This window comes from Diceros bicornis, chromosome 5, assembly GCF_020826845.1.
Source record: "Diceros bicornis minor isolate mBicDic1 chromosome 5, mDicBic1.mat.cur, whole genome shotgun sequence".
NCBI classification, from domain to species: Eukaryota; Metazoa; Chordata; class Mammalia; order Perissodactyla; family Rhinocerotidae; genus Diceros; species Diceros bicornis.
In genome coordinates this window covers 96,936,241-96,949,387 of record NC_080744.1, presented here as the reverse complement: position 1 = coordinate 96,949,387, position 13,147 = coordinate 96,936,241, and positions in this window count along the sequence as shown.

The following is a 13,147-nucleotide window of genomic DNA, read 5'->3' as shown; positions in this document are numbered from 1 at the left end:
TTAAAAATGAAAAAGAGCAAGTCCCCCTAATATCTCTTTAATTCCTACCTGTAGTAGCCCGAGGGAATGGATACCTGATTCTGAGTCTTCCTGTACGAAAAGAACAATGCTTAAAACATGCAAATGTCAGAAGAGGACAAGGCTTGTGGCACTGTTTGATCTCTGGAAAGGAACTATAAACAGGAACAAGTTCTATTAACTTCACATCAAAGTAGACTGCAGTCCTCCTTTTCAACAGCAATTAAAATGGTCATTTCATGGTTTGTTTAGGTGGCTAGAGCCCAACTCTATTTTTAAAAAAAAGAAATTTGATCTTACAGAGAATTCTGGCAGGAATATTAAACTCCTCTCCCCACTTCCTTTCCACACTAGAGTAGAAAATACCTTTCATCCCTCTGGTGTGCAGTCTCGAGTCTCCTGTGTGGGTGAAGCCTGCGCAGGTATGCGTGCAGTGCTGGTGCAGTTGGGCGAGGATAAACGTGTGAGTTGGAGAAGCAGTCTATACGTCAGCTCTGACCCGGCCTTGCTTGGAGTAAGCAGTCATGGCGGTGTAACTCTTCTCAAATATCTTACTCCCGACTACAGATGTGCCGTGGATGCCAAGCACAGAGAGGGCAAAGACTGGCTAACCTACGGTCAGAGAAGGAACTGGGAGTAGGAAGCAGGGCCCAGACTGAGCTTCAGATGGCCCACCACATGCCGGTCCACCTCCTTCCAACCGTTTCCTGTTCTCACAAGTCACAGCCAGAGGAGGATGCTGGACAACCGGAAGGGCCCGCCCCAGGGCACTTCACATGCCTCTGGGACTGGAAAAGCAGAAGTGCCCATTGTGTGGCTTCTCAGGAAAGTCACAGGAAGCCCCTGCAGGACCCCTTGTTGGCTCCCGGCTGTTTCAAACCTCCTGCTAGAGCTGGGGGCTCTGTCCCCGGGCTTTCACTGCTTCACTTTCACTTTTTCCCCTTTAAACAGATATATTGACATCCGCCTCTGGGAGCTGCTTCAGTCCGAGGCAGCACTCCACCAGTGGCGAGCTGCGGGGCCGTGAAGAACCCCGTGGTGACCTTCTGAGGGTTCTCAGCTTCCTCATAAAGTGACACTCAGGGCCCTCGAGGTTGGAGCACTCGAAAGTGCATCTTTACATGGGGAGCAGTAGCCCTGCCACAGGCCCACATGCTCCTCGTGCATCTCATCTCCTCCTTGCGGGGCTCTGCTCCCCCATTCTGGCTGCCACGTTCAAACATGGTTTCCCCTATTTGAGCCTGGACACAGCCCTCTCGCCTTTCTCTTTATCACAGATACCTGGAGTTTCCAAAGGGGCTGTTCAGACACCAAGAGAGAATAAATGAGGACAAACCCGGATGATGCGATAGTAACGACCACTACCACTTATGAGTATGTCGTGCCCACCAGGGGCTCCACCCTCCCTGTGCATTGCCTCATCCATCTGCTCTGCAGCCACTTGGAGCAGATGCCATCCCCATTTTACCCGTGATGGGACTGGGAGATGTTAAGTACTGGACTGGCCAGCAGCCCCTCCTTTCTTCTCAGAACGACATCCACCTTCTTTGGGGCAGCCTCTCTCCCTCTCCCCTCGAGCATGCAGTATGATGTGGCATGGGGTAATGGTTAAAAGCATGACTTTGGATCAGAATTGCCTGGATTCTAATCCCAACTCCACAACTGGCTAACTGTGTGACCTGGGATAAGTCACTTAACCTCTCTGTGCCTTAGTTTTCTTATCCCTAGAATAGTGATGAACTTAAAAAGTACCTACCTCATGGATTACCTTCTAGTGTTGTGAGGAGGAGTAAAGGAGTTAGTTAATATGAGTAAGTGTTGGGGAGATTCACCGCCACAGAGTAAATGCTGTAAGTTTGGTTATTGTTACTCTGGAGGGGCGCCTGTCGCAGCACCCACCTCCTTGGCCAGAACTGGACTCGTGTGGCTGATTAGGGTCTACCTTTGGGTTTTCCTCCGTGGACCTGGGCAAGGAGACTTGGTTCCTCGCAGCTGGCATCGTTCTGAGGTGTGTGGTGCAGGGGCTTGTTGCCCGCTGGGCTAAGTGGTTCTGACAGAACAAAGCCAAACGGAGGAGAGGAACTTGGAGAAAAGGATTCCCAGCAACCTCAGAGTTTCTACTTCTAGGCGTCCCTGACATCCAGCAGTACCCGGAGCTTCATCCCACCCCACCCCACCCCGTCTCCTCTGGAAGTCTAACACCCATTATCAGTAATGTAAAAAGTAGCATTTTAATGTATTCAGGATGAAAATGGCCCTGTTGTAATAGCTGTTACTCATAGCATAACAAAACCCTGATTCCAGACACTGCCACACAGATATATGATGTGCAAATATTTTCTATAGGTTGCCTTTTCATTTTGGTGATGGTTTCTTTTCCTGTGCAGAAGCTTTTTAGCTTGTTGTAGTCCCGCTTGTTGATTTTTACTTTTGTTGCTTGTGTGTAAGGGGTTAATATCCAAAATATATAAAGAACTCATACAACTCAATAACAAAAACACAAACAATCCAATTAAAAAATGGGCAGAAGAACTGCACAGGCATTTCTCCAAAGAACACATACAAATGGCCCACAAGTATGGAAAGCTGCTCAACATCACTAATCATCAGAGAAATGCAAATTAGAACCACAATGAGATGTCTCCTCACACCTGTTAGAATGGGTGTCATCAGGAAGACAAGAGACAACAAATGTTGGCAAGGATGTGGACCTAACACTACAGTGGTAATCATATTGCAGTATGTAAATATATCAGATCAGCATGTTGTACACTTAACACAATATGTCAATTATATCTCAATTTTTTTTTGCTGGAGAGTATTCCAAGCTTTTTTAGTTTTTTTATTTTTATTGTGGTAACATTGTTTATAACAATATATAAATTTTGGGTGCACATCATTGTATTTCAATTTTGGTGTAGATTACATCATGTTAACCATCCAAAGACTAATTACAATCCATCACCAAACACATGTGCGTAATCATCCCTTTCATCCTCCTCCTTCCCCGCTTCCCCTCTGGTAACCACCAATCCAATCTCTGCCTCTATGTGTTTGTTTGTTGTTGTTTTTATCATCTGTTTATGAGTGAGATCATATGATATTTGACCTTCTCTCTCTGACTTATTTCACTTTGCATAATACCCTCAATGTCCATCCATGTTGTCACAAATGGCCAGATTTCATCCTTTTTTATGGCTGAGTAGTATTCCATTGTGTATATACACCACATCTTCTTTATCCATTCATCCATTGATGGGCACTTAGGTTGTTTCCAAGTCTTGGCTACCGTGAATAATGCTGCAATGAACACAGGGGTGTATGTGTCTTTACGCATTTCTGTGTTCACATTCTTTAGATAAATACCCAGCAGTGGAATAGTTGGATTGTATGGTAGCTCTATTCTTAATTTTTTGAGGAATCTCCATACTGTTTTCCATAGTGGCTGCACCAGTTTGCACTCCCACCAGCAGTGTATGAGAGTTCCCTTCTCTCCACATCCTCTCCAACACTTATTATTTCCTGTCTTGTTAATTATAGCCATTCTGACGGGCATGAGGTGATAGCTCATTGTAGTCTTGAATTGCATTTCCCTGATAATTAGTGATGTTGAAAATCTTTTCATGTGCCTGTTGGTCATCTGTATATCTTCTTTGGAGTAATGTCTGTTCAGGTCTTTTGCCCATTTTTTAATCGGATTGTTATTTATTTTGTTGTTGAGATGTATGAGTTCTTTATATATTTTGGATATTAACTCCTTATCAGACATGTGGTTTGCAAATATCTTCTCCCAATTGTTAGGTTGTCTTTTCGTTTTGTTGATGGTTTCCTTTGCTGTGCAGAAGCTTTTTAGTTTGATATAGTCCCATTTGTTTATTTTTTCTATTGTTTCCCTTGCCCGGTCAGACATGGTGCTTGAAAATATGCTGCTAAGACCAATGTCAAAGAGCATACTGCTTATGTTTTCTTCTAGAAGTTTCACAGTTTCAGATCTTAAATTCAAGTCTTTAATCCATTTTGAGTTAATTTTTGTGTATGGTGTAAGATAATGGTCTACTTTCAGTCTTTTGCATGTGGCTGTCCAGTTTTTCCAGCACATTTTTTGAAGAGACTTTCCTTTCTCCATTGTATGTTCTTGGCTCCCTTGTCGAAAAATTAGCTGTGCATAGATGTGTGGATTTATTTCTGGGCTCTCGATTCTGTTCCATTGATCTGTGTGTCTGTTTTTGTGCCAGTACCATGCTGTTTTGGTTACTATAGCTTTGTAGTATATTTTGAAATCAGAGAGTGTGATACCTCCAGCTTTGTTCTTTTTTCTCAGAATCCCTTTGGCTATTTGGGGTCTTCTGTTGTTCCATATAAATTTTAGGATTCTTTGTTCTATTTCTGTGAAAAATGTCATTTGAACTTTGATAGGGATTGCATTGAATCTATAGATTGCTTTGGGAAGTAGGGACATTTTAACTATGTTAATTCTTCCAATCCAAGAGCACAGAATATCTTTCCATTTCTTTGTGTCTTCTTCTATTTCTTTCAACAATGTTTTATAGTTTTCAGTGTACAGCTCTTTCACCTCTTTGGTTAAGTTTATTCCTGGGCATTTTGTTCTTTTTGTTGCAATGGTAAATAGGATTGTAATATTAATTTCTCTTTCTACTACTTCATTGTGAATGTATAGAAATGCCACTGATTTTTGTATATTGATTTTGTATCCTGCAATTTTATCTTATTCATTTACTATTTCTGAAAGTTTTCTGGTGGATTCTTTAGGGTTTTCTATATATAAAATCATGTCATCTGCAAATAGTGACAGTTTCACTTCTTCCTTTCCAATTTGGATCCCTTTTATTTCTTTTTCTTGCCTGATTGCTCTGGCTAGGACTTCCAATACTATGTTAAATAAGAGTGGTGAAAGTGGGCATCCTTGTCTGGTTCCTGTTCTTGGAGGGATTGCTTTCAGTTTTTCACCATTGAGAATGGTATTAGCTGTGGGTTTGTCATATATGGCGTTTATTATGTTGAGGTACTTTCCTTCTATCCTCATTTTGTTCAGAGCTTTTATCATAAATGGATGCTGTATCTTGTCAAATGCTTTCTCTGCATCTTTTGAGATGATCATGTGATTATTATTCATTTTATTAACTTGGTATATCACGTTGATGGATTTGCGGATGTTGAACCATCCCTGCATCCCTGGAATAAATCCCACCTGATCATGGTGTATGATCTTTTTATAATGTATTGTTGTATTTGATTTGCTAATATTCTGTTGAGGATTTTTGCATCAATGGTCATCAGTGATATTGGCCTGTAATTTTCTTTTTTTGTGTTGTCCTTGTCTGGTTTTGGTATCATGGTAATGTTGGCTTTGTAGAATGAATTAGGGAGCTTCCCCTCCTCTTCAATTTTTGGAAGAGTTTGAGAAGGATAGGTATTAAGTTTTCTTTGGATGTTTGTTAGAATTCACCAGGGACGCCATCTGGTCCTGGACTGTCATTTTTTGGGAGTTTTTTGATTACTGTTTCGATCTCCTTAGTAGTCATTCGTCCATTCAAATTGTCTATTTTTTCTTGTTTCAGTTTTGGAAGGTTGTATAATTCTAAGAATTTATCCATTTTCTCCAGCAATCTTCTAGATTATCTCTTATAATCTTTTGTATTTCTGAGGTGTCCATTGTAATTTATCCTCTTTCATTTCTGATTTTATTTATTTGAGCCTTTCCTCTTTTTTTCTTGTTGACTCTAGCTAAAGACTTGCCAATTTTGTTTACCTTTTCAAAGAACTAGCTCTTATTTTCATTGATTTTTTCTATTTTTTTTAGTCTCTTTTTCACTTATTTCTGCTCTGATTTTTATTATTTCCTTCCTTCTATTAATTTTGGGCTTTGTTTGTTCTTTTTTTTCCAGTTCCTTTAGGTGCACTGCTATATTTTTTATTTGAGATTTTCCTGTTTGTTGAGGTCGGCCTGTATTGCTATAAACTTTCCTCTTAGAACCTCTTTTGCTGTATCCCATAATTTTGGCATGTCGTATTTTCATTTTCATTTGTCTACAGTTATTTTTTGATTTCTCCATTGGTTTCTTTTTTTTTTATAATTTTATTTATTTATTTATTTTTCCCCCAAAGCCCCAGTAGGTAGTTGTATGTCATAGTTGCACATCCTTCTAGTTGCTGTATGTGGGATGCGGCCTCAGCTTGGCCAGAGAAGTGGTGCGTCGGTGCACACCCGGGACCCGAACCCGGGCCGCCGGCAGGAGAGCGCGCGCACTTAACCACTAAGCCATGGGGTCGGCCCTCTCCATTGGTTTCTTCATTGACCCAATCATTGTTCAGTAACATTTTGTTTAATCTCCACATATTTGTGGCTTTTCCAATTTTCTTCCTGTCGTCGATTTCTACTTTCATACCGTTGTGGTCCAAAAAGATGTTTGCCATTATTTCCATCTTCTTAAATATTGAGACTTGTTTTGTGGCCTAATATGTGCTCATCCTGGATAATGTTCCATGAGCATTTGAAGAAAATGTGTATTTTCTGGTTTTTGGATGGAATGGTCTGTATATATCTACGAAGTCCGTCTAGTCTAATGTGTCATCTAAGGCCAATGTTTCCTTATTGATCTTCTGTTTGGATTGGTGTAAGTGGAGTGTTAAAGTCCCCTACTATTACAGTATTGCTGTCTATTTCTCCTTTTACGTCTGTTAATCACTGCTTTATATATTTAGGTGCTCCTATGTTGCGTGCATAGATATTTACAAGTGTTATATCCTCTTGTTTGATTGTTCTCTTGATCATTATGTAGTGCCCTTCTTTATCTCTTATTACAGTTTTTGTTTTAAAGTGTATTTTGTCTGATACGAGTATTGCTACCCCAGCTTTCTTTTCATTGCCATTGGCATGGAGTATCTTTTTCCATCCCTTCACTTTCAGTTTTTGAGTGTCTTTAGGTCTGAAGTGTCTTTCTTATATGCAGCATATATATGGGTCTCACTTTTTTATCCAATCGGCCACCCTATGCCTTTGGATTGGAGCATTTAGTCCATTGACATTTAAAGTAGCCACTGATAAGAATGTACTTATTGCCATTTACTTTTTTTCTGGGTGTTTTAGTTCTTCTCTGTTCTTTTCTTCTTCTCTTGTTCTTTTCTCCCATGGTTTGATGGCTTTCTTTAGTATTATGGATGGGTTCCTTCTCTTAATTTTTTGTGTTTTTATTATAGGCTCCTGGGTTGTGATTACCATGTGGTTCATATATAATAATGCCCGTATATAGCAATCTATATTAAGTTGATGGTCTCTTTAGTTTGACCTCTTTCTAAAAGCTCTACTCTTTTACTCTCCTCTTCACACCTTTTATGTTTTTGATATCATATCTAACCTCTTTTTTGTGCTTGTTTATCTGTTACCCTCTTATCGCGGAAACAGATAACTTTAGTACTTTTATATTTTGTCCTTCATGTTAGCTCTGTAGGTGGTTGATCTGCTACCTTTGTTGTATATTTGCCTTTGCCAGTGATTTTATTGCTTTTTTTTTGATAATTTTTTTATTCCTATTTGTGGTCTTCTCTTTTCCACTTCAATAAGTCCCTTTAGCATTTATTGTAAAGTTGGCTTCTTGGTGATAAACTCCTTTAGTTTTTCCTTGTCTGTGAACTCTTTCTCTCTCCTTCCATTCTAAATGATATCCTTGCTGGGTAGAGTATTCTCAGCTGTAGGTTTTTTCCTTTCAGCACTTTAAATATATTGTGCCACTTCCTTCCAGCCTGTAAGGTTTCTGCTGAGAAATCAGCTGATAGTCTTATGGGGTTTCCATTGTATGTAACTTGTTGCCTTTCTCTTGCAGCTTTTAGGATTCTCTCCTTATCTTTAATGGTTGACATTTTAATTATAATGTGTCTTGGTGTGGGCCTCCTTAGGTTTATCTTGTTTGGTGCTCTCTGTGCTTCCTGTACCTGAAAGTCTGTTTCCTTCCTTAGGTTAGGAAAGTTTTCAGCTATTATTTCTTCAAATAGATTCTCTGCCCCTTTGTCTCTCTCTTCTCCTTCTTGGACACCTATAACATGGATGTTAGTGCACTTGATGTTGTCCCAGAGGTTCCTTAGACTGTCTTCATTCTTTTTAATTCTCTTTTCTTTTATCTGTTCAGCTTGGGTGATTTCCTCTAGTCTTTTCATCCAGCTCACTGATCTGTTCTTCTGTATCATCTACTCTGCTACCGAGTCCCTCTAGTGAATTTTTCATTTCCAGCATTGTATTCTTCATTTCTGATTGGTTCTTTTTTATATTTTCCAATTCTTTGTTGACATTCTCACTGAGTTCATCCATTCCTCTCCCAAGATCAGTGAGCATCCTTATGACTCTGTTTGAACCCTCTGTTGGGTAGATTGCTCATTTCTGTTTCATTTAGTTCATTTTCTGGAGTTTTGTCCTGTTCCCTTACTTGGAATGTATTCCTTTGCCCCCTCATTTTGCCTCTTTCCCTGTGCTTTTGTCTATGTATTAGGTATGTCAGCTGCATCTCCCATTCTTGGAGAGGGGGCCTTATGTAAGAGATGCCATACGAGGCCCAGCAGTGTGCTTCCCTCTCGTCACCAGTTCCAGGAGTGTCCCCTGTGTGGGCTAAATGTGTCCTGTTATGGCAGGGTTGCTCTTGCTGCAGGTGCCAGGGGAGCCTAGGGTGTCGTCCTGGCCAGCTGATTGTAATGCTCAGCTGTGTGTGGCTGCTATGGTCTTTCAGTCACTTTATGGGGTATGGGGAGTCCCAGCTTAGTTGGCTGCAAGGTCTAATAGCACATTCCTGTTGCAGTTTTTCTATTAAGTGAGTAGGCCCCAGCATGGCTGGTTGCTAGGCTCAGGGTGTTACAATTGCTATAGGCCTCCAGCCTGCAATGCTGTTGTCAGCTTTCTCAGGTTTGGAGCTGAATGGGGCTGCCCCCAATGCTGTTGTCAGCTTTCTCAGGTTTGGAGCTGAATGGGGCTGGCCCCAGGCATGGGAGCACCCAGTTGTTTCAGGCTTTGGAAGATGAGGCCAATCCCCTATGTGGCTGTTTGAGAAGCACAAGTCTACTGCAGCTGACAGGCCCCACCGCCCATGGGGCCACACACTCTGTCAACACAGTCCTGCCCCGTGTGCACGCCCCGACCCACTGAAGCAGACCCAGTCACCCCACTGCAGAGGCCCCACAAACTCCACCAATGCAAGCCCATCCCTCACGCGCATTCTGCCCCAAAGAGGTGGACCCACTTGCCTGGTTACAGGGGTTCCAGGCACCCTGCCTATGTGGGCCCACAAGTTGACCAAGGGCTTGCTGTGTGTGGGGCCAGTCCCTAGGGCAGGCTGCCTGCCCTGGCTGAGCTGGATTAAATCTGTGCTCTAGTGGGTGTGGCAGACCCTAGGCTAACAGGCCAGGGGAAGAACTCCAATGGTGTCTGCCAGAGTCTGTGTCAGCACGCCTGTACTAGGTCACAGTAATGGCTGCTGCCAGTGTATCAGTCCCTGGAGGGGTCTCACATCTCACTGAGATGCACATACAGCCTATGAGGTGGGTCTCTTTTCACCAAAGGACTGTGCACCTTTCTTTCTGGTGATTTTAGGTTGCTCCCTGAAATGGGTGAATTTGTATGTGGGCCCTTTAAGAGCAGGCTTTTCTTTCTCCTATATCTGATAGCTTTTCTGGCAGTATTCCCCGTTGTAGTTAATAGCCAGCAAAGCCAGGTATTATGACACTTGTCTCAGTTGTGGTGAGTTCTAAAGCTGCTTATTGTGGTAATGCTCCCCCGCTCAGCTCCCCCACTCCTCCAGGGAAGGCTTCTCCAGGAAGACCTTAAGGTTGCTCCTGGCCATGATGCACCACAGCTGGAAGGTGGCTTTTTTCTCTCCATAAAGGAATTTCTGCCTCTTCCACCTCCATCAGCACCATCCCTTTTGGTGGGGGTTCTTTTGTCCAGTTTTCAGTCCTCTCTTAGGGGTAATTGTTCCAAAAGTAGTTGTAAATTTGTTGTGTCCATGGGAGGAGGTGAGTTCAGAGTCTGCCTACACTGCCATCTTGACATCATCCCCTCTCAATTTTTTTAAAGACACTCTAACACAACACTCAGAGGAGTGTTACACACCCAGAGTACCTCAATTCATTCTTTAATGGTATCCCTGAGCCAACACTCCCCAGTTCCAGCACCTGTTTCTCAGAGTCCTCTGTGCTCTAGCTCTATAATGTAGATGGTTTCACTTGGCCATTTGGGCCAGCTATTTGGGTGTCACTCTAGACTATTTTATTACTACCAATTCTACAATGCCAACTTCATATCCCAGCCAGTTAGTAATCAGCTGGGTCTCTAACCTTTGTCAGTGACATTCTTAAAGGAAGGGAGGGCAGTGCACCTGGGTAAGGAGGACTAGTGGCATCATGCTTGGTGTTTTTCAGGAAAAACATGGTTGGGGATGTGAAGCTTCATGAAAACTGGTGGACTTCAGTTCCTTGCAAATGCCTGGGATACAACTGAGTCTTTCTTTGGCAAAGAAAATATTAAGCAAGTTCACACTTAACTCATACTTAGTCCTGGGGGAAAAGTCTATACAACATTCAGCTCTCAATAGTTACTGTGGAGCCTCTACTGCTAGGGAAAAAAAAAGTTAATCCGTCTTTCTCTTTGCATATGGGTTTCTAAATGAGCTAAGATACACAGAAGAATTAGAAAAGCAGCTAAATCCTTGACTCCATAATGGCCTCAGTCATTATACCATGTGCCCTGTCAGTCTCTATGTTTCTGTGCCTCTTGTAGATGTGTTTGTTTATATTAGTCTTGGAATGATGCGTCCTGGCTCTACCACTAAGGGGTAAAGCCCGGGACAAATTCAGGGTTTGGGAACATCATTTAGCCTTTCCTTCTTCTTAGATCCACAGAGTTCAACCCATGCAGTGGGGAAAGCATGTGATTAGAAGTCATGAGACACCAATGCTTCTAACTCAGCTCTGCCTTGTGCTTGCCATGTGACCTTGGACGAATCACTGCCCTCGACCAACCTAGATTTTCTCACCTCCAAAATAAGAATAATAACCCCTGCCCAGCCCGTTGAGTTAGAAGGATCTGATGGACTAATGTATGCACAAGTACATGTGCATTATGGGTATGGGACACCATCATCATCATCATCATTCTTACTTACTCTTGGCCATGGTGTAGGCTATCCTAGTAAGTGAGATGGGTCTAAAGTAAAGTTTCTCAACCTGGGCACTGTTGACATTCTAGGTGTTTTGGGGTCCTGTCCTGTGCATCATACGATGTTTAGCAGCATCCCTGGCCAAAATGCCTATAGCACCTTTTTCCAGTTGTGACAACCAAAAATGTCTCCAGACATTTCCTGACGTCCCTTAGGGGTAACATCACCCCTGATTGAGAACCACTGGTCTAAAGAGCAAGCACTTTCTTTCCATGAGGTGAAAGAGGGAGAGAGGAAAGAGTCAAGCTCTTTGGACAGCATGGCAACTGCTTTCCTCTGAATATATGAATAGGCACCAGAAGAGATATCAGTGCCTGAATCTCATTACTTCCACAGCATCCTTTTGCTCCTTTTCTCAAACAGTCTTGCTCTGTCTTAGTCATCATCAGCCCAGTAACCTATGACTCCAGGTGTCTCTCACAGAAAGTCCACCTTGTTTAACATCAACCCCACTGCCCTTTGCATAGAGACTGCACCATCCACTTTAACCTCTGGTGATCTTCCCAGCAGCCAGAACCAAGAATCTGAGTATATTGTAGAGGGACTTCTGGCTCTTGGCAATGCCTTGGGCAACTCTAGTAACCACTCAGCTGGGAAAGACACAATCCAGAGGGTAATCAGGGAAACCCACCTTCCACCTTCATAATGCCACCAAGTGGTTACCACCCTCCCCCAAAGCCACCTAGGGGAAACCCAAACCTGACCACTGTGAGTGCTCTCTGATATTGTGTCTTGCTTGGTTCTCTTCCGATAGATGGGTGCCCTCTAAAAGACCCCAACCATCTCTTTGCCTCTGAGAGTCTTATCAGTTGTGATCCATCTGGTCTAGATTCCTAAACGTGATGCTGCAGAGTTGCCCTCCCCACAACCACCACAACCACCTGGCCCAGGCTGCAGATGCCGAGTGCCTCTTGTTCCAGCCCCAGGAATTTTTGCCTAACCTCCCTCCTGGCCCTGGTCCCGAAGCCCCACACCCTTCCCTATGCCCTTGCCAAGGAGCGGAAATAGGAGCTCTACAACACTTTAAGGAGAACAAAGGATTTGAAAGATTCAGGTACCTAGAGACACAATTGCACCCCTCAACACATCAGCTAGCTTCATTTTTCTGTATTCCCAACTAATCCTTGTCTATGTACAAACATAGCTTGCATGCTTATTAAGGTATAAATATAATTATTTGTCCTGCTTTTTCATAGTTAATGTCACATCATAAGCATTTTCCATTTTGCTTTAAAAATTACCATTTTAATGACCACTATGCTTCCATAGAGTAGTTATGAAATTCTTTACTTAACTGTTTTTCTAAGATTTCATCTTTTTCCTTTTTTCCTATTAAAGTTAATTTTGTGGTCAACATTCAACATCTTCCAGAATTCAGAATTTTTTCTTCTAAAATTATTTCTTTGGGATAAACTCCCAGAAATAGGATGAGAGTTCAAGGATATATATGTTAGTATGACTTTGATAGAGATTGCCAATTGATTACCTAAAGGGTTGTCCCAAATGACCCTGACATGAACAATGTTGGTGTAATTTTTTATCACAGCCATGCCATTATTTTTCCTTTTTCAATGGTATCATACTGTTTATCATTGTTTTCACTTGCATCTCTTTGATTACTCTTGAAGACAACATTTTTCCTATATGACTTTTGCAGTTCTACCAAAGAGAAGGGACAGAGGAAGGGATTTCTGTCCCAAGTTCTACTACAAACCACTCAAAATTCCATACCAAATATGTAACTGTTCTGTCAGAATCCTTCCTTGGCCTCACCACTATCTGTATATTTTGTGGTGGTTGTTTTGCTGTCTTTCTCTGACCTCATCCTCCCAAGCAACACCAACCTGCTGACATCCCCATTCATCCAGAGAACCTCAAATTCCTCGTGATTTTATTATCAGAACAACTCGGCT